General features: G+C 37.3%; 1 long non-coding RNA gene across 15 annotated transcripts in view; it reads left to right on the forward strand.

Moving 5' to 3' along the window:
• Nucleotides 1–23,934, forward strand: part of LOC141502077 (uncharacterized) — a 48,072-nt gene that overhangs the window by 14,065 nt on the left and 10,073 nt on the right. For 6 of the 15 annotated variants that reach the window (XR_012472383.1, XR_012472385.1, XR_012472387.1 and 3 more), the window contains 2 exons: nucleotides 877–1,053; nucleotides 2,939–3,944. This is a non-coding gene — a long non-coding RNA (uncharacterized LOC141502077). The other 9 variants (XR_012472381.1, XR_012472380.1, XR_012472376.1 and 6 more) reach the window with 8 other exon arrangements.

A 23,934-nucleotide genomic window follows, 5' to 3' on the forward strand; every position in this document is an offset into this window, starting at 1 on the left:
CCTGAGTAGAGTAGGATTTAAGACCAAGACTTCCTGAGAGAGAGAGAGAGAGACAGACAGACAGAGAGAGACAGACAGAGACAGAGAGACAGACAGAGACAGAGACAGAGAGACAGAGAGTGCATTGACCATGAGGTGGGGGGGCTTGATGGAGAGAAGGAACTAGGTCTCTATTTGGAAGACCCCTTGATTTGTTGGTAATTTTGGTAAAGGAGAGGTAGAGTTAGACACTTGAGAGAAAATAGCTCTGAGTGGAGGAGAAACATAAGGAGGTTTTCAAGACTAGTTCATATGAGAGGCTTATGTACCCATATGGGTAGCAATCATACTGATGAAGATGTCTATGGTTTGGCAGCCTAGAAGCTTAGTATGCGTCAAAAAGATATGACAGCCCCAGAAGTTAATGAATGGTATCGATGGGATCTTACTTTAATTTCCAGAATTAGCAGTTATGGATTCTGAGGAGCAGTGAATAGAGCCCTGCTTTGGAGATACTGTGTGACCTCAACCCTACTTTCCTCAATTTTCTAAATTGAAAAAATGAGTCATCAAACCCCCAATTTCACATATTTTAGAGATGCTAATGTTAAAAGACCCACTTCTGTCACTTAGGATCTTGTAGAAATGCTTATTCCCTTCCATCTTCCTTTGCCCCTTGCTGTTTAGGCCCCTTGCATATCATTGGGCTAAGTTTTTAGAAGAATATTTACAGAGAATATTGAGAAATTAAAGCCTCTTTGGAGGAGAGAAATTGAAATAATAAAAGATTCCATGAGGATGTACTATTTAAGAGTTAAGTGAATGCACTGCCAATTTTGAATCTAGAATGGAGAAGCCAGAAGAACATGTGACAATTATTTTAATGTGGTTTGCTAGGTCGGCATGTGGAAGAGGGTTTGGCAGATTTTGGACCCATTGGACAAAATAGGAATAATAAAAATGGGCAACCTGAAAACAAAGAATATGAAGTAAAAAAAAAAGTCTCATGAATTATACCTTTCCTACCGCTTCAGGATGAATTGACTCCTCCTCATTTGAAAACTTTAAGCTAAGGTGAGATAACCACTTGTTTATTTTATTGGACTGGGTTTTCAGCTATTGGTTGGATTAAAGGAACACCCATGTATTTTTCAATGTCACCGTAGTAGCTGTTGAGGTCTTTTACTCTCATATGAACAGGAGACATACATCAGAGACTTTAGATGCTTCTGAGTCTTTATTCTCCTAATTCCTTTAACTTAGTCCTTTCTACTCTGTTTCAAAGGTACATATAATGAAAGATGGAAGATGAGCTTGTGCCCTTCACTAGGCTGGAATTCCCACCAGTCCAGCAATAGGGTTCTTCATCATTGAACTAGGAGCTGTGCTGAGGCCCAAAAGTGAGCTTTGGAAAAGCAGAAATGGACAAATCACTGTGCTTTCTCTGGGGCAAATAAATGGAGATTGGTCAGCATTACAAGAAGAGCAGAAGGGGAGAAATAAGGAAGGCCACAGAACAAGTTGAAGGATCTAGAGTGGGTATATGAGAGACGAAAGGAGAGTGTCAAATTGAAGTATGTGAAAGGGAACAATTGGGAAGAGAAGGCATATAGAGACATGATGACCTGAGAAAAAGATGACCAACTGATTACATCCAATGATTGCTGGTAGGAGGATTTTCTTTTGAAAGCTCAACACAGGAGGGGTAATTTTTATAGCCCATCAGTATATGACTCTTCAGTAACTCCTCTTTCTTCCAATTATTTTTCCCCCCTTATTTTCTCTAGAAACACCATGAACTGCTGTAACCAAATGAACTCTACCTACCTTCAGTTCAAATGGAGTGAGTTATATCAGTTCCTTTGCTTTGCCCCTCTTTTAGGGATGAGCTACATTCATTTATACTTTTATTTTTTGTGTATTTGCTTCTTTGTTTTTCCAACTATATGTAGAGATAATTTTCAATATTTATTTTTAAATAATTTTTCCAATTACATGCAAAGAAAAAATTTATTGGGAACTCCTGGAGGGTCATTGACTCACTCCTACTAATGGCTATATTGTGCAGTATTAAAGGATATTTTGCATGTAATGATCACACTAGCAGCAACTACCATAATGACTGGCATTGACATTGCTCCTACTCTGTGCCAGTCATTGGTCTCAGAGAATTATAGTTATCAATTTTGATCTTTCTCACTGGAAGATAATGTGCTTTTATGTTTCCCATTTTACAGTGGGGGAAGCTGAGGCAAATGACAATTACATGTCTTGCCAGGGAAAATTCTGTAGTCAGGCCCTGTCTGAAGCTGGATGATGTCTTCCTGACTCTAGCTGCCTCCTCTCTGTGAAGAATGACTAGTTATATATAGTCTGCTTTCTTACCATTTCATGGTTCTGAGGACAAAACATGGATTTTCAGTACAAATGAATGAAAGATTTTGTAAGGGCTCCCCTGGAGCCAAATAAAGAAGCTTCCTTTTGAAATGTATACATGCCATTCCATGAAAAATAGTTTCATTGAAAACATACATGTTTGTATGTGTAGATCTAGATGCAGCCATATGTAGCTGTACCACTATCTATGCAAGTCAAACTTTTGCGCATGCACAGCAGACATGTGTTTGCACACACATACACATACATACACATGTGAATATAACTTTACATTCCCTGATCCATTCATATGCATCTAGATTCACACATAAATGTTTTAGGGTCCAAAATCTTCTCAACAGAATTGCATCTCAAAGTAAATAGGGCAAGGCTTTAGAGCTTCAGAACACACTCCTTCCAATGAGCTCACGGAAGATTGTAGCCCTGGCTTAGAGGGAGGTAATGACTTGGAACCACTGTCAGTTCACAGGGGCCTATGGAGAGGAGACTTTGTAGAGGGATCAGAATTGATCTGAAGAGTCTGAAGTGGTTTATTTTTATAATCTATCTTTTCATTTTCTAGGTAAAGGGACCAATGGAATAGATTACAAGAATAGCAGAAAAGAGGAAGAGGAAGAAGACAAAGGAAAGAATCTGGGACAGGACAAAGGGAGAGGTCAAGGGACAGGTCGAAGGAAAAGATGAGGGACATTTTGAGGGACAGGTCAAGGGACTTATTGAGGGATAGTTTGAGGGACAGGTCGAGGGACAGTTTGAGGGAGAGTTCAAGGGACAGTTTGAGGGACAGGTCGAGGGACAGGATGAGGGACAGTTTTAGGGACAGGTCAAGGGACAGGATGAGGGACAGTTTTAGGGACAGGTTGAAGGACAGTTTTAGGGACAGGTTGAGGGACAGTTTGAGGGACAGGTTGAGGGACAGTTTGAGGGACAGTTTGAGGGACAGTTTGAGGGACAGTTCGAGGGACAGTTCGAGGGACAGGTTGAGGAACAGGATGAGGGACCGTTTTAGGGACAGGTCAAGGGACAGTTTGAGGGACAGTTTAAGGGATAGGTCGAGGGACAGGATGAGGGACAAGACAAAGAGAGAAATGGCAGAGGAGGAGATCCTGGCTACTCTGCTAACCCTTCTTAACTACAGAACCATCCATCTGGCCAACTCTAATACAGAGACCCTACTGAAGAGAGATCCTAGCAGCATTGATCTGGGAACAAACTCTGTAACTGAAAAGCAAATAAGGGTCCTAGTTCCTCCTTTGGATATTGATCCTTGGGCGGCGGGGAGGGGACAGGGAGGCGGAGAGATACTCGGAGATGAGTCTGAGGAGCTTGAGTTTCATTGTGTATTCATCCTCAGAAATGACTAAGGCACAGGCTCACATTGTCCCACAAATAAGTGGGGAGGCTGTACTGGTCATTCAATTTTAAATGCTGGGAAACTGCTACTGCATGATATTTTTCATAGGCATATGCATGATACATATAAGATGGTCATTAAACATTCATTTTATGACGCTTGTATTTGAAACTTTGGCTCTTGTATTCAATTGAATAAAATTCATGAACATTAATTATAAGTCTGGACTTGGAAGAGCAAGATTCAGAGCATGTTTCCCACATTTGCCAGCCAAGTGACTTGGGGGTAATAACCTCTCTAGACCTCAATTTCTTTATGTAAAATGAAAGAAGTTAGTTTGCTGATCTCATGGTCGTTAAAATGCTCCCTCATTGCCACAGTGTTGGGCTCAGCATCTTCGTTGTATTTCACAGATCTAATGTTTATTTTATTGATCTAGTTCTCAAAACAAGATATAAAAATATTTTAAAACCCTGTCCTCTTTTCTGGTAATCTGCAGGCAAAAAGGAAGCTACTGGGGGTGGCTAGGTGGCGCAGTGGGTAGAGCACCGGCCCTGGAGTCAGGAGTCCCTGAGTTCAAAGATGGCCTCAGACATTTAATAATTACCTAGCTGTGTGGCCTTGGGCAAGCCACTTAACCCCAGTGCCTTGAAAAAAAACAAAAAAACCCCTAAAAATGCAAGCTACACTGCAGCAATAAATCAAAGAGATAAGTTAAGCAGCTTTCTAAGTTCATGACATTGGTAAGTAAAAACATCCATCTGAACCCATTCTCCTCTGGCTCCAGACACAGTACTCTCATCAATGAGGTCCCAGACAGATTATTCTAAAGATGAAAATGTAGGTGTTTTCCTCCTGAACTTTGTGTCATTAACAGAAATTTTTCTAAAACTTTGTATTTTTGTGGTGTCTATTGGCAAAACAGTATTTTACACTAATGTATGTGATCATTCCCCATCTCGAGATAGATGTGTGTGAATATGCACATATACATAGATGCATTTATTTATTTTTTGTGTTTTTGTGCATAATATTTCCCCATTGATGATGAATACTACTATTTCCTCTTTTACAAACTAGACATTCAAATGTGAATTTTTAAAATATTAACATGGAGGGGGCAGCTAGGTGGCTCAGTGGATAGAGCACTGGCCTTGGAGTCAGGAGGACAGGAGTTCAAATCAAGTCTCAGACAGTTGACACTATGTGAATTTAGGCAAGTCACTTCATTCTGATTGTCTTGCATCCAAGGTTATCTCCAGGCAGTCTTTGGAGGAGAATACTGAGGCTGGTGACTTAGCCCAGACTACCCTCACACAAATCCAATTCATGTGTTGTAATATCATCTCTCTAATGTCATGGTGGCTTTTGAGAATGGAGGACAAATATCATTCAATATGTAATAAGTTATCACGTAACTTTTTTTCTTTATCTCCCCCTGCCCCAGAGATAACTATCTTTAGATATGAATAGGAATATATGTGTAAAATTATTTTATACATACTGCCATTAGTCAATTCTTTGTCTGGATGTAAGTAGTTTCTTTCTTCAGAGTTCCTTTATAGTTTTGGTAGTCATGATAGTAAAAAAAACCCCTTATTTACTTTAAGTTGTTGTTAAAACAATATTACTGTTACTATATAGGACAATAATATTCTATCATAATCCTAGACTATAATTTATTCACCTATTCCCTGATTGATGAGCATCCCTGGAATTTCTAGTTCTTTCTAAGAGAGCTGTAGTAGAGATTTTAGAAAATATAAATTCTTTTTCATTTTTCATATTAAAAATTGATCTAGAAGTGGTTTTTCTGAGTCAAAGAGTATATACTATTTAAATAACTTTTTGGACATAATTCAGATTGCTTTTTGAAAATGGTTAGAGCAGCTCACAATTCCATAAACTATGAATGAGTATCACATTTTTCTATATTTCCTTCAAAATATATTTTTTTTTGCTTTTTCATTAAGTCATTTTAGATAATCAAGAAGATATAAAATTAGGAGTAACTCAGTGGCACACTGGACATAGCACCAGCCCTGGAGTCAACTTTATTTAGCTGAGTGACCATAGGCAAGTCACTTAAACTTATTGCCTTGGGGAAAAAAACACAAAAGAGAAGGTATAAAATATCTAAATGTTGTTTTTAATTTGCATATCCATGGCTTAAAAAGTGACTTTCACCTAGCAGGTTCTTAATGAATACTTTTAAAGACATTTCTTAGTATGACTGAGAAAGTCAAGAAAAGATTTAAGGTTTTAGAAATGAGCAAATGATTTAAATTACGTTGTACAAACTCCAAACTAGAGTTTAGGATGAGCCGCACATGACTCTAGATATGAAAAGCAACTCAGAAGTCAAACAGTTCAGCCTCCACTTCTTTTCAATTTTGTTAACATTGATTTTGGATTTGACGGAAACTTCAGGAACATAATTTTAATTCTCTCTTTAAAATAAACTGAGGATTAGAGTGTTCACATGACTGGACTTAGGTAAGAAAGATACATTGGATGTTCCAGAAGCAAAATTTGAATTTCCATCCCTGACTGTCAGGTATTGTTTCCATACTACCAAAAGGCTGAAATTGAAGTCTGCAACATCAAGACTCTTTGTTTAAACTTGTATAGGATTGCTCATCCAGGTGGAAGGAGTTTGTTGTTTATTAAGGGACAGTTATGGGGCACAGTGGATAGAATACCAGGCATGGAGTCAGTAAGACTCCTATTTCTGAGTTCAAACGGAGCCTCTGACATTTACTAGCTGATTGACCCTGGGCAAGTCACTTAACCCCATTTGCCACTGTTTCCTCATCTATAAAATGAGGTAGAGAACAAAATGTAAAACAGCTCCATTATTGTTGCTAAGGAAACCCAAATGGAATCATAGATAAGACATCCATATAATAACAACAAAAAGTACAAACAGCAATAGAGACCTCTCTCCAGGAAGGGACACAACAGTAGCACAAGGTCAGACAGTCCCTTCATCTTCTTCAAAAACTCTTATTAGAGACTGAATATCAGGCTGAAGATGGATGTCACACAAGAGAGGTCATACTTCTTCCCCAGGAGAGAAGAACAATGTCTCCAGAACCCTAGAATCTGGTACTTTATAAATATTTGATTTATTTAAATGGTTTTGAGGATTGCAAAGTATTTTATGCAATACCTCCTTTGAGGCTCTTAATCCTGTGAACTAGGTGTTCCAATTCATTATTACTCTAACCTCATTAATGAGGAGGTTGAGGATTTAGACTCACTTATCCATGTTCACAAATAGGAAGAGAACTCAGATGTTTCTGAAATGGGTAAACCACTGCTAACAATGGCCACATCAGATGAGATGATGTTTGTAGAGTGCTCTGCAAACTTAAAAGTGCTGTGTAGATGTCATCTCTCATCCCTATCATCATCACCACCATCATACTCATTTTGATGTTTGCAATGAAGTACTGATAGAAATGATTATAGGGGCAAGAATTTTTTTTTTTCATGGCTAATGTTCAACTGAGTATTATCAAAGTGAATCTAATGATTTTGTTTTCATAACTAAGTAAAGGTATATCCACATCTGTGCATTATTGGAAAACATCTGAGTGACAATTCTAGTAGTTGACAGGATAAAATGCAGGATGTTTAATTCTCCTTGTCCCCCCCCCCCACAGTTTCCATTCCTTTTGTGACATCTCTATATTTTGAGAATTTCTTATTCTATGCAATTTGGTGGTTTATGAATATTCACCATAGTGATATATATTAGACATTTTTTCTTTAATTTACATGGACAAGTGGTTTTTTCTTTTTAAATGTATTTATCCAATGTTATATAGGTAATTTTGAACATTCATTTTTGTAGTTTTCTCTGTCCCATTCTTCCATCCTTCCACTATAAGTAATCTGATAAACTTAGGATTTATACAATTGTGTACACATATTTTCACATTAGTTGTATTGTGAAAGAAGAATCAGAATTAAAGGAAAAACCTTGAAAAGGAAAAAGCAAAAAAAGCAAATTAAAAGAGTGAAAATAGTGTGATTTGATTTGTATTCAGTGTCTTTAAATTCACTTGATCATGGGTGTTATTGATTTACTAGGTTCTATTTTTGCTTTTTGAATCTGCAGTTTCTGTCATTGAATTTTAAAAATCTGAATTGGTTTATAAGTTTGATCTTTTTAAGTCATGGTGGAAATAACCAGGGGATATTCATGTTTCTTACATCCTGACCACATAGGGCAGTGCTTGATACAAGGCATGTGCTTAATAAATAATTATTGAATAAATATGTCTATGTTATACAGAAATGAAAGTGTTACATATATACATAGGTGACCAAAATCTGAATATATATATATATATATATATATATGAAATGAAGCTATATGTTTATAATGTGGATATGCATAGTTAGTATTTATTGACTGTGTGTGTGTGTGATAAGGTATTACGGAATTAAATTCTATATCTAAATGTCTTCATTGTTGCTTAGTCATTCAGTCATCTCCAACTCTTTGAGATCCCATGGGGTCATTTTCTTTGCAAAGATACTAGATTGCATTTCCATTTCCATTCACTTTACATAGATGTATACATATGTATAAATATGAGCGTATTACATATTTACAGAGTTGATATGAATGTGTATATGTTATGCATAGTCTCACTTGATTATTCATTTCCTTTGTGTTACATGAGATGTATAAAATTATTGTCATCATTTTATAGACAGGCTAAGAAAAAAATCTTGCCTCAGGTCACAGCACAGAATGGATGAGGAAGACTTTTAAGAAACCTTTCCTATTTTTCAGAATGTTTGTAACTTAACCCTCTTCATGTTGCGTCTGATGTGATGGCATTGTCCTCCTTCCCGTTTCTTTATGTGACGCTTCCCATATCCCAAACTTTAAAATGTCTGCAATATCATCATTTTGTAGCTTGAATTTCTGCCTTCTCTGGCATCTTTAAAATCCCACCTTCTTCAAGAAGTTTTTATAGTCTCTCATTCAGGAAGTTCTCTTCTATTTTATTATCTCCAAATTATTCTGTGTTTTGTACTTAATGTTTGGGTTGTAACCCTGCCATTAACCTTTGAGTTCCTTAAGGGAGGAGGCTATTCGTTTCTCTTTCTTCCAGTCCCCTGCCCTTTGAACAGCTGTGCCAATGGACAATTGTTACTTAATGCTTACTGACCCAAAAAGCCCAGTGTCAGATTGCCATTCACTACTACTTCCAGCTCCCTTACTATTTTTTAAATTTGAACTATATTGAATTGAGAAGAGCTTCTTACTTGAGGCTAGAAGGAGAAGAGTAAAGGAACCTTTATCAGTAAAGAAATCAAAGACACACCTGCCCAATCTATCTCCTTCCTTTTGTTAGGAGAAAAAATAGATACCCAGATGAGTTCTACACAAAATATTGAAAACTCTCATTTAGTCTTTTTTTTTTTTTACAAGGCAATGGGGTTAAGTGGCTTGCCCAAGGCCACACAGGTAATTATTAAGTATCTGAGGCTGGATTTGAACTCAGGTCCCCCTAACTCCAGGGTCAGTGCTCTATCCACTGCACCACCTAGGCACCCCTTCACATTTCTACTTTAAGCCTTTCAAATCCTTTATCAATTTACATGTGAGCAGGGCATCACACCACAGAGATAGAAAGACCACTGAAAGACCCTGCTCTAGGCTTTATAGAAATTATGGGCAAAGCATCTTTTCATCTCAGTCTGGCCTCCACTTCTTCTAAACAAGAAGATCCTGCTTTATTTTCCTGACAGCCAGACTGTAAGGCATCACAATTTTTAGTTGAATATTCAAAATTAGTTTAGGTTAGGCTTTAATGAAAAAAAAGTAAAAGCATTATCAAAAACAATAGTCACTGCATTTTTCTCTTCAAACAATATTGCTTTAGTGTATACAGTATTATCTTGGTTCTGCTCCTTTTGCTCTTCATAATTTTGTTCGTTTATCCATGTTTTTCTAAAATCTTCATGGTCACCATTATAGCACAGGAGTGTCCCATCTCATTCATATACCACAACTGGTTCAACCATTCCTCATTTGACAGGCATCCCTATGCTTTTCAGCTGTTTGATCCCACAAGAGTTTTTTACCCTTTTTCCCTAATCATCTTAGGAAACAGACCTGACAGTATTGTTGCTGAGTCAAAGGATATAAGTAGTTTAATAAATCCTTGGAAATTACTCCAGATTACTCTTTCAGAATGGTTGGATCAATTCACAGTTCCACCAATAGTGAATTATTTTTTCAATTATTCCACATCCCCTGCACCATTTGTCCCCTTTCCCTTTTATCATTTTATCTAACACAATAGGTATACAACAGGAATACAATCTCAAGATTGCTTTAATTTGCATTTCTCTAACCAGTGAATATTTAGAACATTTTTCATAAGACTATATATTGTTTTCAATTCCTTATTGGATATCAACTTATTTCCATTGAGCATTTAATCCATTATAGAATGACTCCTTATAGAATTTATAAAGTTCTTTATTTATTTGAAATGAGACCTTTTTCTGAGAAACTGCCAATAAATTTTCCCTCAACGTTCTGTTTTCCTTCTGATCTTGGCATTATTTGTCCTAAACTCATTTAATTTAATGTCACTGAAATTCATTCTACAACTTACACAGTTCTGTCTGTTATCATAAATTATTTGTCTATATAACTGCTGGATAATAAGTTCAGTGTCCTTCAAAGTTTCTTGTAATATTTCTCTTTATATTGAAGCCATGTATTCATTTTGATTTGATGTTGATAATTCTGTAAGATATTGGGAATGTGTTTGTTTTTCCAATACTACATACTATTGTAAGAATGGAAATAGGCAATAGGCAGAAGTAAGAGATTGGTAAAAGGGGCCCAGGAAAGTGGAAAGTAGAACCAAGAATGAACAGGACAAGAAATCTGGAGGAGTGTTCCAGCTAGACAGTTTTCTAAGATTCTCCAAGTGGCAGTGGTTTAACAAGGCTATCAAGTTTAATTCTTTAAGAGCTATTGATTGCATTCAAACCTGATGGATCATAAGAAGTAAAAAGAGGGCACAGGGATTGTGAAGGGCCCCCAAAAGTTGGCCCTTCAAAAAGGGAAAACTGAATGAAAGATATTTCAATTAAGCAATTATAGCAAATGAGCCATAGGAACACTAACAGTGACAAATGAGAGTCTTACAAGGAAAGATATTCATAGTTAAAAGAAAATAATCATCTCAATGATGAAGTATTTTGCAATAAAGAAAATAGAATACAATTTCCTAAGGAAGAGAAAGGTCTTAAGAACCAGTTTTGTGAATGTAACCCTAAGTACCTTAGCCCCCTACTGCCTTGGATGTTAGTGTGATACATCTTCCTGGTGTGCCAGGGTTCTCCAGGGTTGTTCTCAAAGTCTGCTGTTTCTATGCTCTCTGCCATTGCACCCTGTCTTCATAATTCAGTTTCTTCAAATATTGGGCTTGTGTCTCCTGCTCCCCAGTCAGCTTAGCTTAAAAAGAGTCTTGACTTCAAAAATATAGAACCTATTGATACAAATATACTCTCCCAATTTGTGGAAACTCCATTCCACTTAGTTTTGGGTTCAAGGAGGACTAGGTCATAAATTCCCTAAGTTCATACTGAGTTGAATCCCAGGTTCTCAAGTCCAAAGCGCTTTCCTCCTCTTGAGCTCATCACGCTAGCTTGTTAGGGTTTCCCTAAGGTGCTGGCTTACATTACCTTCCTCGTGGAATCCTGGCTTCAAAGAGAAACCATGATTCTAATTCCTGAGTCTAATGAGGATCCCCCTCAACACCTGGAACTGAAGACAAACTATACAAAATAGAAACCATATACCTCAACCCATGGGGCCTAAAAAGGGAGAGTGGGGAGAGAGAGATCTACCCTTTCCAGTTCACTTGATGGGGTTCATACTATGCATAAGCTGCATGTCATCTTTTCCTCCTATAAGCAGTCACAGGTTCAAGGATCCCAGAAAGACAAAGATGAAAACAATCTGGATGTTTGAACAGTATACACAGTCAAAATAGTAGGGGAGAAGAAGGATGCCTCCTTGTTAGGTAATTTGGACATGCTAGAAATGCCTACAGAGGTCCTGCTGAAATGAATGCAGAACATTTTTTTCAAAAGAACTGAAAATCAATCAATGAAAATGAAAAAAATATCGATAGAAATTTGAGTTTTTAATGAATAAATCTTAAAGTATGAGACAAGAAAACTGGGGAGTTTTGGTGGAGGTTAGCTTACTCTGGAGAATAGTAAATTCTTTCAAATAATATTAGAACCAATGACAAATTAGAATTCAGGTTTAATGAAAGAAGGAAAATTAACTGAATAAAGCAAAAAGAAAAGAATACCTGAGAACTGTAGAAAAATAGCAATGATATGAAGATGGGACAGAAGTATCACCCTGAAGGATGATAGAACTTCAATATTGTCTTGCATGTCAAATAATTATGTTCAATGTGTCAACCATCATTGATTAATAAATACAGAATACTTCAACAATTAATTATGGAAAATTGGCCAGAAATATTAGGAAAAAATCCAGTTCCCTTGTGAAAGGAGAGTGACATGAACCTTGAATGACCTGTAAGAATTAGAGTCACCTGTGTTTCTCCATTTCTTCACTCAATCACAAGTGTGAGCTAAATGTGAATGAGGCCCAGCTGTCCTTATTTAAATAATCAATCACTCAAAGGAATGTCAATCAAGTGTAATAGGAAAAACAATGTACTTGGCTGAAGCAAATGAAAGTTTGTCCTATGGATTTTACATAAAATAGCAAGCCAGTTTGGAAACATTCCATTGTTTGGTAGCATAGATCAGAGAGAAGTTCTAGTGAGTCTCCTGACAGGGCCCTATATTGATGTGGGTTTGAGGGAGTCTTTACCTCTCTCTCCCCAAAGGAAAAGGAATTTGTGTGGTTCAGAGATTCCAACGACTCAAACCTTCTTGACAATTCAGGAGTGTCCCCAGGACCACAGTGACTACTGACAGCATCATCTTACTCATAATCAAAGATAATGCTGATTTACTGGAGAAAGACCACTTCAGGACTCCCTTGAAAGATCAGTGGAAAGCTTCGCTTTACCTAAGGAGAAACACCTTGAGGACTCCAGAAAAAATGATTTCAGGAGAGATCTGTGAGTTATCCCCTCGTCTATATATGCACTCAGAACTTGTGATTAATTTCTCTTGACCTACACATGTGCCTGTGGAGAAAGTATCACAGACTTTTAAGTGTATTTTGGACCACACTTACTATACCACCCTACAAGGTAATTATTTCTGGTTGAAAAACTTCCATTAGCTAATAAGCATAGGAGTGGCACTATGATGACAGCAAATAAACTCTCGAACTCCAAAATCCCCTGCCACCTCCTCCTCCTCCAAAAATCCTGAGTGAAGGAAGAGCACTAAGTTCTGGAGACTCAACTTTGCCCCCACTGGAAGTGTGACTCACAGAGTCTATGCTATAAAGAGTTTTGATTCAGTGTATATAAAGCTTCAAATATCAGAAGATTTTTAAAACTATTCCAAAAGGCTTAAGGAGGCATTCTTAACCGAGATAACCAAATTGATGATTTAGAAATATAATTTGACTGCTATGTGGAGAATAGATTGAGCAAAGAAGAAACTTCAGGTCAGAAAGCCAACTGGGAGATTATTGAAATAATTCTTAAAATTGTATTGTTGAGATTTAAAAAATGCATACATTATGGTGGAGGCTCTATGCATCTAGGAAGCAAGAAACAGAAGAGATATAGCTAAAATTGATAATTTCTGAAAACTGATTTGATTGGGAATGAGGATGAGAGGAGGGAATTATAACTAGGATTTAAGGAACTTGAGTGGCAGGAAACTCGGTGGTTCTTTCAATACAAAAGTGGAAAAAAGTTGAGAAGATTTAGGGAAGGACTATATGATTTGTATTTTGGAAATGATGAATATGCTGTTGCAAATCTCTTAGGGATGATTGGGAATACTGAATATAGAGAATCATTTAGGATCTATTGCTCCTGAGGATTTAGGAGCCCTTTTTCATTGATGTGTCATAGACTCCTTAGTAGGCCAGTGATACTCATCAACCCCATCTCAGAATCATGTTTTTTGTTTTGCTTTTTGCAAGGCATTAGGGTTAGGTGACTTGCCTAAGATCATACAGCTAGGTAATTATCAAGTGTCTGAGACTGGATTTAAACTCACATCCTCCTGTCTCCAGGGCCGGTGCTCTATCCACTAAGTCACCCAGCTGCTCTAGAATCATATTTTAAGTGCATAAAATACATGTCATTAAAATTAGCGAGGTGAAATATGGTATAAAACTCTGGACCTAGTGTAGAGAAGAGTTGAGTTCTAAACCAGACTATGATACCTGAGTTTCTTCACCTGTAAAATAAAGATAATAATGGAACTTGACTCCCTTGCTTATTATGAGACTCAAATGAAACCAAATCAATGTTAACTTTTATTATCAAAGTGACTTATAAGATTTATAATATTAGAGAAATGCTATTTAATCATTAATATTATATGAATATGTGATATATTAATATTGTCTTACAGATGAGGAAACTGAGACTGGGAGGTTCAGTGAATTGTCCTGTGTTGTTCACCTGTCAGATGCAATATGAACTTGAACTTGCTAGTGTTTTAAAAATCAGTTCTATTCACATGCCTTATTTATGTGAAAGAAAGCCTCATTTAAAACCAGTATTTTAAATGAACTATGCCACACATATTATAGTCACTTCTGGTACAGGAAAATATCTTTGGTCTCGGTTTTACCTAGAGGTGTATTGTGGAAACTCGAATATTTATCTCAAAATTTTAACTTTTGTATTTGATTGAATCCAATTTATAAGCTTTAATTGCATGTCTCTGGACTGGGAGCAGAAGAGCAAGAGTCAAAGAAAGTTTCAGACATTTATTAACTGAGTGACTCTGCTGGGGTTCATGTAAGCCCAGCTCTCTGAGGGGGAGCTTACCTGCTACTTATCAGCCTTCCAGGCCTCCCCGGGCCTGTTAATCAGCAACAGTCTTGAGTGGAGTCAAGGAAGACTGGAGACAATGAGAGTCTATGCAAGCAGTCTTTATTGTGGCCTGTAGCAGCTACAACTTGGAGCCTCTTTTCTCTCTCTCCCCTACCCCTTCTATTATCCCCCTAAGCCTATCCCAGCAATTCCTGGAATAGCAGGTCCTGCGAATAACTCAAAACGGGCTGGGGCCCTCAGCACTCCCTAATTCTCAAGGTTCCAAATTTCCCTTCAGTCCCTTGATCCCACGGGAACTTACCTTGTACTTGACCTCAGCTCCCTTCATGACTCTGGGCAGGCCCTGGACTCTTCAACCTCAGTTTCCTCATCTGTAAAATGAGAGACATTTGTGCAGTGACTGAGTTTTCTATCTGATTATGACAGATATTGGATGCTTCATTTTTTTTTATTGTTGGGGAAAGAGTTCTCACACAAAACAAAGATCTAAATGAAATGTTCCTTTAGAAACTGGGTGGGGGGGATTGAATCTTAATTTCTTGTTCTTCCCCCCCCCATCTAAGTCTTTGGGACTCTATGGGGTCATTTCAGGGATTTTCTTTGTAAAGATACTGCAGTGGATTGTCATTTTCTTCTGCATATATTGCTGAATATAGGTGTAAACATGAGTGCATGTATGTTTAAAATGATATGAATTTTTGTGTGTATATATATACTCATACATAGTCTCATTTGATTATTCTTTTTGTATTGTATGACTTGTCTACTATTGTTGACAACATGTGGTAGACAGGGCTAAGAAAAGTCAACTGTCTTCCCTAGGGTCAGGACCTAGAATGGAAGAGGAAGACCTTTAAGGGTCCTCACACCCAGCTCTGCTATTTTTCCAGAAGTTTCATAACTTTATTTTATGAAGACAATCTTCCTGTTCATTTATGTGACATTTCCCATATCACATCTTTATAATGTCTGCAGTATTATTACTTTCAAGCTTGAATTCCTGCCTTCTCTGGCTTCTTGAAAATTCCATCTTCTACAAGAAGTGCTTGGAGCCTCTTTCAGGTAGTTCTTTCTCTATGATATTATCTCTGGTTTCTCCTCAGTTTTTTTCTTAATGTTTGGGTTGTGTTACTGCCATTAAACTTTGACTTCCATAATGGGAAAAAAAAACTATTTCCCTTTCTTCCAATCCCCTGCCCTTTGAGTGCCAAAGCACAGTAGTTTCTTAATGCTTATTGCCCTGACAAGTCCAGGTTCAGAATGGTATTCACTATTCCTTCCACCTGCCTTACAATGTTTTTTGCTTGAGAATAGCTTCTTTGCTTGAGTTAAGAAGAAAAGTCCCAATGGAACCTATATCAGTAAAGAAATCAAAGACCCATAGGCCTACTCTCATTCATTTTACCAGGAAAAAAATAAAAACCCAGGTGTTGACTATGGACAATTATAGACTTCCATTTATGCATTATTTGATCTCTAGAGATATTTTCTTATTCTTACCAACTTACTTGTGAGCAGGCCATTAGGTACTTCAGAGATAGAAAGACATTTGAAAGACTCTACTCTAGATTTTATAGTAATTATGGGCAAAGCAATTTTTCATCTTAATCTGATTTTCATTTCTTCTAAACAAGAAGACACTTTCCAGACCACCATGCTATAAGACTATAAAATTTTTAGTTGAATATTGAAAACTTATTTGGGCAATGTTTTAATGAAAATGAAAACAAGGGTAAGCATTGTCAAAAATATATGGTCACTGCATTTGGCCTTTACCTTTGGCATCATTAACAATGGGATATTGTGGAGAGAATATTTCTCCATTCATCCTAAATGAATCAAGAGACCATTGCTCAAAATAATCATCATGAACAATTTCTTCTTCACAACTATCATCACTATCTTGCTTTTATACCACATTTCTGCTTGCTTTTTTGTCACTGAAATTCTTTTTTTCTGATGAAAAATGATCAATACAAATACTTTTAGTCTGAAGTTATTAAAACAAGTCAGTTGGTAATTGGTATCTGTATTTTATTGTGTTTCTTGTTTAGGTTGAAAATAGTTGTTTTTAAATATGCATTGGGTGAGTCTAGATGGGCAAAAACCGTGATACAGCATTGTAGATAAATGCTGGATTCAATGTCGGGAAGACAGATAAATTTGAGTTCTACCCACTGATGTCTGATAGCTGTGTGGTTATTGATAAACTTGTGGACAATCCTACATATTTAGGCTGAGAAGAGACCTCAGACATGACAGCATGGGATCAGAAGATTTCTGTTCTATTCCTGGTGTTTTTCCTGAAGCTGTTGGGCAGCAAACACCATATGGATTGCTTTTTGAGCCTTACTGAAGCCTCGCTGGCTCTCAGGGAGGTGACCATCTTCCAGGTGAATAATTGGCCTGTTGAGAAGGACTTGGCAAGAGTCTTACTAATAATAACTAAAAGAGAAATGCCACTGTGATTGTCACAGGATGATCTATTCCCTTTACCTTTATGGAGATGGACAAGGGAGGCATTCTTGAGGTATCTTAGGGGATAACCTCTTCATGCTCTCTAACCTGGAATATTTCAGTCAGTTTTTGGATGAGCATGGCTGAAGAAATTGTGGTACATGAATGCTAGAGAATATTATGTTATAAGAAAGAACATAACAAAGATGATTCCGGGAAAAGATGGATCAATTTAAACTGATACAAATTTGTGTGAGGAGAGTCAGTAGAACACTGTAAAAGCAAAATTGTTTCCACAAGACGATGTCTTATCTGTTGACTAGAGTTTATTTTTATTTTCAAGCCTTGGTGAGGCTGAATTTCCATAGGTAATTCTGTTAAGTGCCTTCACCCTATTCTTACCTCCAACTTCCTTCATAACTCTTATCTTTACCCCATACTTACTATTTGCTCATCCTCGTTCTTCAGTTCAGTTTCAAAGTCTATTGAAATTGCAACTTTCCTCTTCAGTTGCACAGGGTTTGGTCATATTTTAATGTAGAATCAGGAATGATCAGGGCTTTGGAATGCAAGAATTGGGTCTGAATCTTGTGTGACCTAAAGGGACACATTTTCTTTATCTAACAAAGTGCTTGAACACATGGATTGGTAGTGTGCTTTCCCTATATCCCATGATCTGGTGATGTCAAGTTTCCCAATTATAAGAAATAATGGAAGGGAAGCAGTGTGATTCTGAGCAAACTCATGGAATTTAAGGCCAAGGCTGCCTAAGTGAGAGCTTTGATCCATGAGGTGGTGGGCTTAAGGGAAGGAAGGAACAAGGCCTCTAGTTTGAAAAGCCCTTTAGTAGGGGTTGTCAATAGAGATAAACACTTGAGAGAGAATACCTCTGAGTGAGGAAGAAATCTAAGAGGCCCTGGTTTTCAGGGCTAGGTCATATGAGGAACCTATCCATAATGCATGGCAAATCATTCTGATGAAGCTTTCAGTGATTTAGGGACCTAGAAGCTCAGTATGAGTCAAGCCCCAAAGCTAATGTTATTGATGGTGGTTTGTTTTAGGAGCATAATTTCTGGAATAAGCACTTCTGGATCCTAAGGAGCAATGGATAGAGTATCCGGTGACCCTGAGGCCATGATTTAAATGCTGCTTTTCTTAGTGTTCTCAATTGTAAAATAAAGATCATCAAAGCATCAATTTCACATATTAAATTAGATACTCATGTTAAATGTTCGGTGTCTGTCACATTGGAGTCTACAGAAATGTTTATTCCCTTCCATCTTCCTTTGCCCCACACTGTTTATTTTTTGTTTATATTTTTGAGTTGGGTTTTTAGAAGAATATTGACATAGGATGGTGAAAAGCTAAAGATTCACTGGAGGAGGGAAATTGAAAAAATCATGGCAGTCCAGGAGGATATACCATTTAATGGTTAGGTGAAAGAACTTTAGACATTGAGTCTAGAGAGAAGAAGCCAGGAGAATATGGGACAATAATTGTTTTTGTGGTTAAATAGGGTGTCATATGGGAGAGAAGTTGACAGTGTTTGAACCCAGTGGACAAAAAAACCCCAATACTAAATGAGCTAGCTGGAAAGACTAAAAGATTATGAATTAAATAAAAAAAACCCAAACTCAGCAACTCTTCCTTTTCTTTAGGAGGAGGGGCTGCCTCAGCATCAATAGTTGATTCCTCCTCCCTAGAAAACTTTAAGTTCAGGTGAGACAACCACTTGTTTGTATGGTAGAACTGGGTTCTTAGTTATTGGTTGGGCTAATGGAACCCTGAGGGCTCTTTGAATTGTAACATTCTATGAGAGTTTGGTATCTGAAATCACCCAACTTTCTCAAACAACAGGATGGGCCTGTTAAAACCTTTTACACTAATCCAAAGGGGACACATGGTCTTTGAACTCTATATAACATATCCGAGACTTTAGAAATTTCTGAATTTTTATTCTCCCTTTACCTTAATCTCTGCTCCTCTTCTTAATTTCAATGGCAAATACAATGAAAGATGGATTCTGAACTTTCGCCCTTCAGTGCAATGGCATTGACACCAATGCACCATTATGGATTATCATTATTGAGCTGGGAGTTTTGCTGAGGCACAAAAATGAGTGTTGGAAAGGCATAAATGATATTAATATGCTTTGTCTGGGAGAAAAAGTTGGAGATGGGTCAGCATTAGAAGGAAGGCAGAAGGGGAGAAATAGGGAATGCAGTAGAATGAGGTAAAGGAGCTCCACTGGGTGTGTTAGAATGAAAGTGTCAAACTGAAGCTTGTGATAGGGAACAGAGAAGAAACAAGGAGACATGATGAAAACTGAAGGACCAAGGAATCACACCTCCAATGAACTGCTGTTAGTGTAGCCACTGGCTACTTGTGTTCAGTTCTGCTTATGAGGAATCATTATTCAGACTCAGGAAAGCATGGGTAGAAATAAAACAAAAATTTGTTAAAAAGGAAGACTTAGGAAGGGCTATGGAGAGAGAGACTTGTAGAGAGTTTAAAGGACAGCCATGCTATCCTTGTCTGGGCCATGGTCAGAAACTACTGTGGCCTTGAGTCAGGGTCCAACCCAGGTTTTTATGCCTTGCCTCTCATCTAGAGGGCAAAAAGCAAATTCCCTTTCCCTATATTGGACCTGGAATTAGGTAGAGCGTAAAGCCTAAGGAGATCAGGATACAAATCAAGAATGGAGAGGGTCTCCCCGCAAGCAGCTTTTAAGATTACAATTGTTTCTGATGCAATCATAATTCTCTTATTGTAGTCACTTTACATCTCAAAAGTCAATTTATGTCTCCACACAAATTCTTTCTGTTACATACACAAAATCTCTAATCTGAAGGGGAGGCTTACTCTTTGAACTCTATATAACATATCAGAGGCTTTAGAAATTTTTCAGTGTTTATTCTCCCTTTACCTTAATCTCTGCTCCTCTTCCTTATTTTAAAGGTACATACAATGAAAAATGGATTCTGAGCTTTCCCCATTCATTACAGTGCCATTCCCACCAATCCACCATTATGGATCATCATTATTGAGCTGGGAGTTGTGCTGAGGCCCTAAGGTGAGTTATGGAAAAGCAGAAATGAGATTATTATGCTTTGTCTGGGAGTAAAAGCTGGAGATGGGTCAGCATTAGAAGGAAGGCAGAAGGGGAGAAATAAGGAATACAGTAGAATGAGGTGAAGGAGCTCCACTGGGTATATTAGAAAGAAAATGTCAAATTGAAGCATGTGATGGGGAACAGTGGGACAGAGAAGAAACATGGAGACATGATGAGAACTGAAGGACCAAGGAATCACCCATGCAATGAAGTGCTGTTAGGAGAATTTTACTTTCTATTTTAATATAAATATTTTATTTGTTTTCCAATTATATACAATAGAAGTTTCTACCTATCATTTTTTGTAAAGTTTTAAATTTTAAAATTTTCCCCCCAATCTCCCTTCCTTCCCCCCATGCCCCACAGAAGGCAGTCTGACAATCTTTACATTGTTTCCATGCTATACATTGGTCAAAATTGAATATGTTAAGAGAAAAATCATAAGAGGATTTTACTTTCAAAGCTCCATACTGGAGAAGACTAATGTTTATAACCCAAGACTGTATGACTTTTCAGTGGACCCTCTTTCTTCCAGTTACATTTCTCAACCTATTTTCTTCAGGCACAATCTGTGGACTGCTGTAGCCTAATTTGTTCTAATGTTATAAAGTTACATCAGCTCCTTTGCTTACACTCCTGTTTTAGGGATTCACTACATGTATTTATACATCTTTTGATTGTTTTCATGTTTGTTCCCTTGTTTTCCCAATTATATGCAGAGATAATTTCCAACATATTTTCTGTAGTAAATTTACTTTTCCAATAACATACAAGGATAATATTTAATATTCTTTTTTTAGGATTTCCATGTATGTTTCATTGTGAAGGAAAAATCAGATCAGGGAAAATAAAACCATGAAAGAAAAAAACATAAAAGATAAAACAATATTTAAAATATGAAAACAGCATGTTTTGCTCTGCATTCTTTGCATGTGAATGGTATTTTCCATCACCAGTCTTCTAGAATTGATTTGATCCCTGTATTCCAGAGAAGAACTAAATTTATCATAGTTTGTCATTACAAAATGCTGCTATTGCTGTATAGAATCTTGTCCTAGTAAGGCTCACTTCATTCAGCCTCAGTTCTGCATGAGGGTCCTTTGCTGGCAGTCATTCCTACTTTGTATGTGCTATTTTTATCTTCTAAGATTCCCTGAGATGAAGAATGAATCTTTCCCTGAAGACATGGAGCTCAGTTTGTGACCAGGTATTCAGACCTTGACACTTATGTGGAGTAAGAAGTTTTACAAGACACAGCTTGATAGAAGAGGGTAATAAAGTAGGAAATTTTAAGTGCAAGGAATAACTTGAGGGAAAACATCGAACAATTCTCTATCCATATGGTTAGATTGTGCTTGCAGGAGCCAAGGCCAGATCTAAAGAGGGAAGAGATAATGTATATATACACATACCTGAGAAAAAATACTGGGGGAATTAAGTGAAGAAACCTGCACTATATAGAGTGGTTTGAGAACTTCTAGTTGGGGGGATGTGAAATCTTTAGGAAAAGAATAACACTTTCTAATAACAACCACTGGGTTGTTCTGTCCCAAAGGGGACCCAATTGCCATATCAGATTAACAACCAAATTCCTTCTGAGTGGGATAAAGTTTTGAGATTTCTCCAGTAAAATATTATAGATTGAATTTGGTTAACTATGTGCCTCTCCTCCCTTGACAAAGCAAACGTCTGGGATATTGTTGAAGAGTCAACTGACTTCATCTTATCTGTTGCTTTCTGGAGAATCATTCAATTCCTGGGACTAAAGAGACAATCTGGTTTTGGTTTGAATTTTATGCTCTTTTCCCTAGATTAGTTTGCCAGTCTAGATTGTAAGACTGCATTCCTCATTAAAGAGGGTGGGTCTTTGGGGGGTGGTGAATTGAGTTAGGATAAATGTGATTCTTGGGCCTTTTGCTTTTGCCTCAATCTCTCTAATTGATTGTGGCCCGTTTCTCAAGAAAGGATTAAAGCCTTTTCTTCATACCTTGAGAGATCTTCGAAATTCATTTAAGTCGAATTTGTCCCACACACTCCCTTACTTCCTAGCTAACTTCCTTTTGTTCTTCCTTCTTTCATTTTTTTCTCTTTTCTTTTCCTTCCCCTTCTCTTCTCTCCATTCCCTTTTCCCCTCCCCTCCAGAGGTAGAAGGGAAATTGGTCTCTCAGGAGAGCCTTTAACTCCCTTTAATCAAATTCTCTTGCATGTCATGGAACTCCTTTCTCTAGGTTCTGTCTGTCTTTCTAGTCTCTCTTTCTGTCATTCCACACTCCACAGTTATATACCAAGGGCGGAATAAATCTCACAGAATCTGAGCATTGGCATGGGATTGTGGAAGGTCTTTATGGTTTGGGAAGAGCTCTCCTGAGGTGGTAACAAAGCTAAGAAGATGATGTCACTGGTTGCTGGGATATTAATGTAAAATCAGCATCTTGGTCCCAGATTCTTCTATTACAGATAGCTCCTGGAATGTCAGTGACTCACTCATACATAATGTCTATATTGTGTTATATTAAAGGATATTTTGCACGTAATGATCATGCTAGCAATTACTATAACAATAACTAGCTTTGGGATTGCTCCTACTCTGCGCCAGTCATTGGTCTCAGAACTTTACAGATATCTCTTTTGATCCTTCTCCCTGGGAGATGTGTGCTTCTATGACTCCTATTTTACAACTGGGGAAGCTGCTGAGGTTGTGGCAATTAAGTGATTTGCCTAGGAAAATCACATAGCCAGTCCATGCCTAAAGTTGGATTTGAACTCATGTCTTCCTGACTCCAACTGTTTCCTCTCTGTGAGGAATGACTAGTTATACAAAATTTGGTTTTTTTCCTATTTTATGATTGTGATGAATAAAGGTGAAGTTTTAGCAAAAATAAATTGCAAGTTTTTCAAAGGGTACCTGAAGGAGTCAAATAATGAAACTTTCTTTGAAATTTATACATACCTTTCCATGAGAAAAATAATTTCATTGAAAACATGCATATATCATATGTACACATAGAAATGCTGCCATGTTTACATTCTTGTCTCTCTATTTGTGCATGCACAGTATATATGCACGAGGATATACTGTGGGGAATATACATATGCACACACCTATTCATATGCATATACATTCACAAAGAATCCTTCTGGGTTCAAGGCCTTCTCCACAGAATTGTGTCTCCAAGTAAATATAGCAAGGCTTTCAGAGTTTCATGACAGCATCCTTCCAGTGACCTCGCAGCTCAATGTATATCATGGAAACAATGTAAACCCTAATAGACTGCCTTCTGTGGGGGATGGGGAGAGGGAAGTGAAATTGGGGGAAACCTGTAAAATTCAAAAATAAACAAATTTATTTTAAATATTAAAAAAGAAATAAGATCCATCCATATAATTAAAAGAAAGAAATCAGGAGGGATGGGTTTTCAGAGAAGCATGGAAAAACTTGCATGAACTGATAGAGTGAGATGAGTTGAAACAGAAGAACATTGTATACCCCAGCAGCAAAATTGGGGTGGTGATTAACCTTAATGAACTCGCTCATTCCATCAGTGCAATAATCAGGGACAATTGTATGATATCTGCAACAGAGAATACCATCTGTATCCAGAGAAAGAACTGTGGAGTTTAAACAA

Source organism: Macrotis lagotis, chromosome X (assembly GCF_037893015.1).
Source record: "Macrotis lagotis isolate mMagLag1 chromosome X, bilby.v1.9.chrom.fasta, whole genome shotgun sequence".
NCBI lineage: Eukaryota > Metazoa > Chordata > Mammalia > Peramelemorphia > Peramelidae > Macrotis > Macrotis lagotis.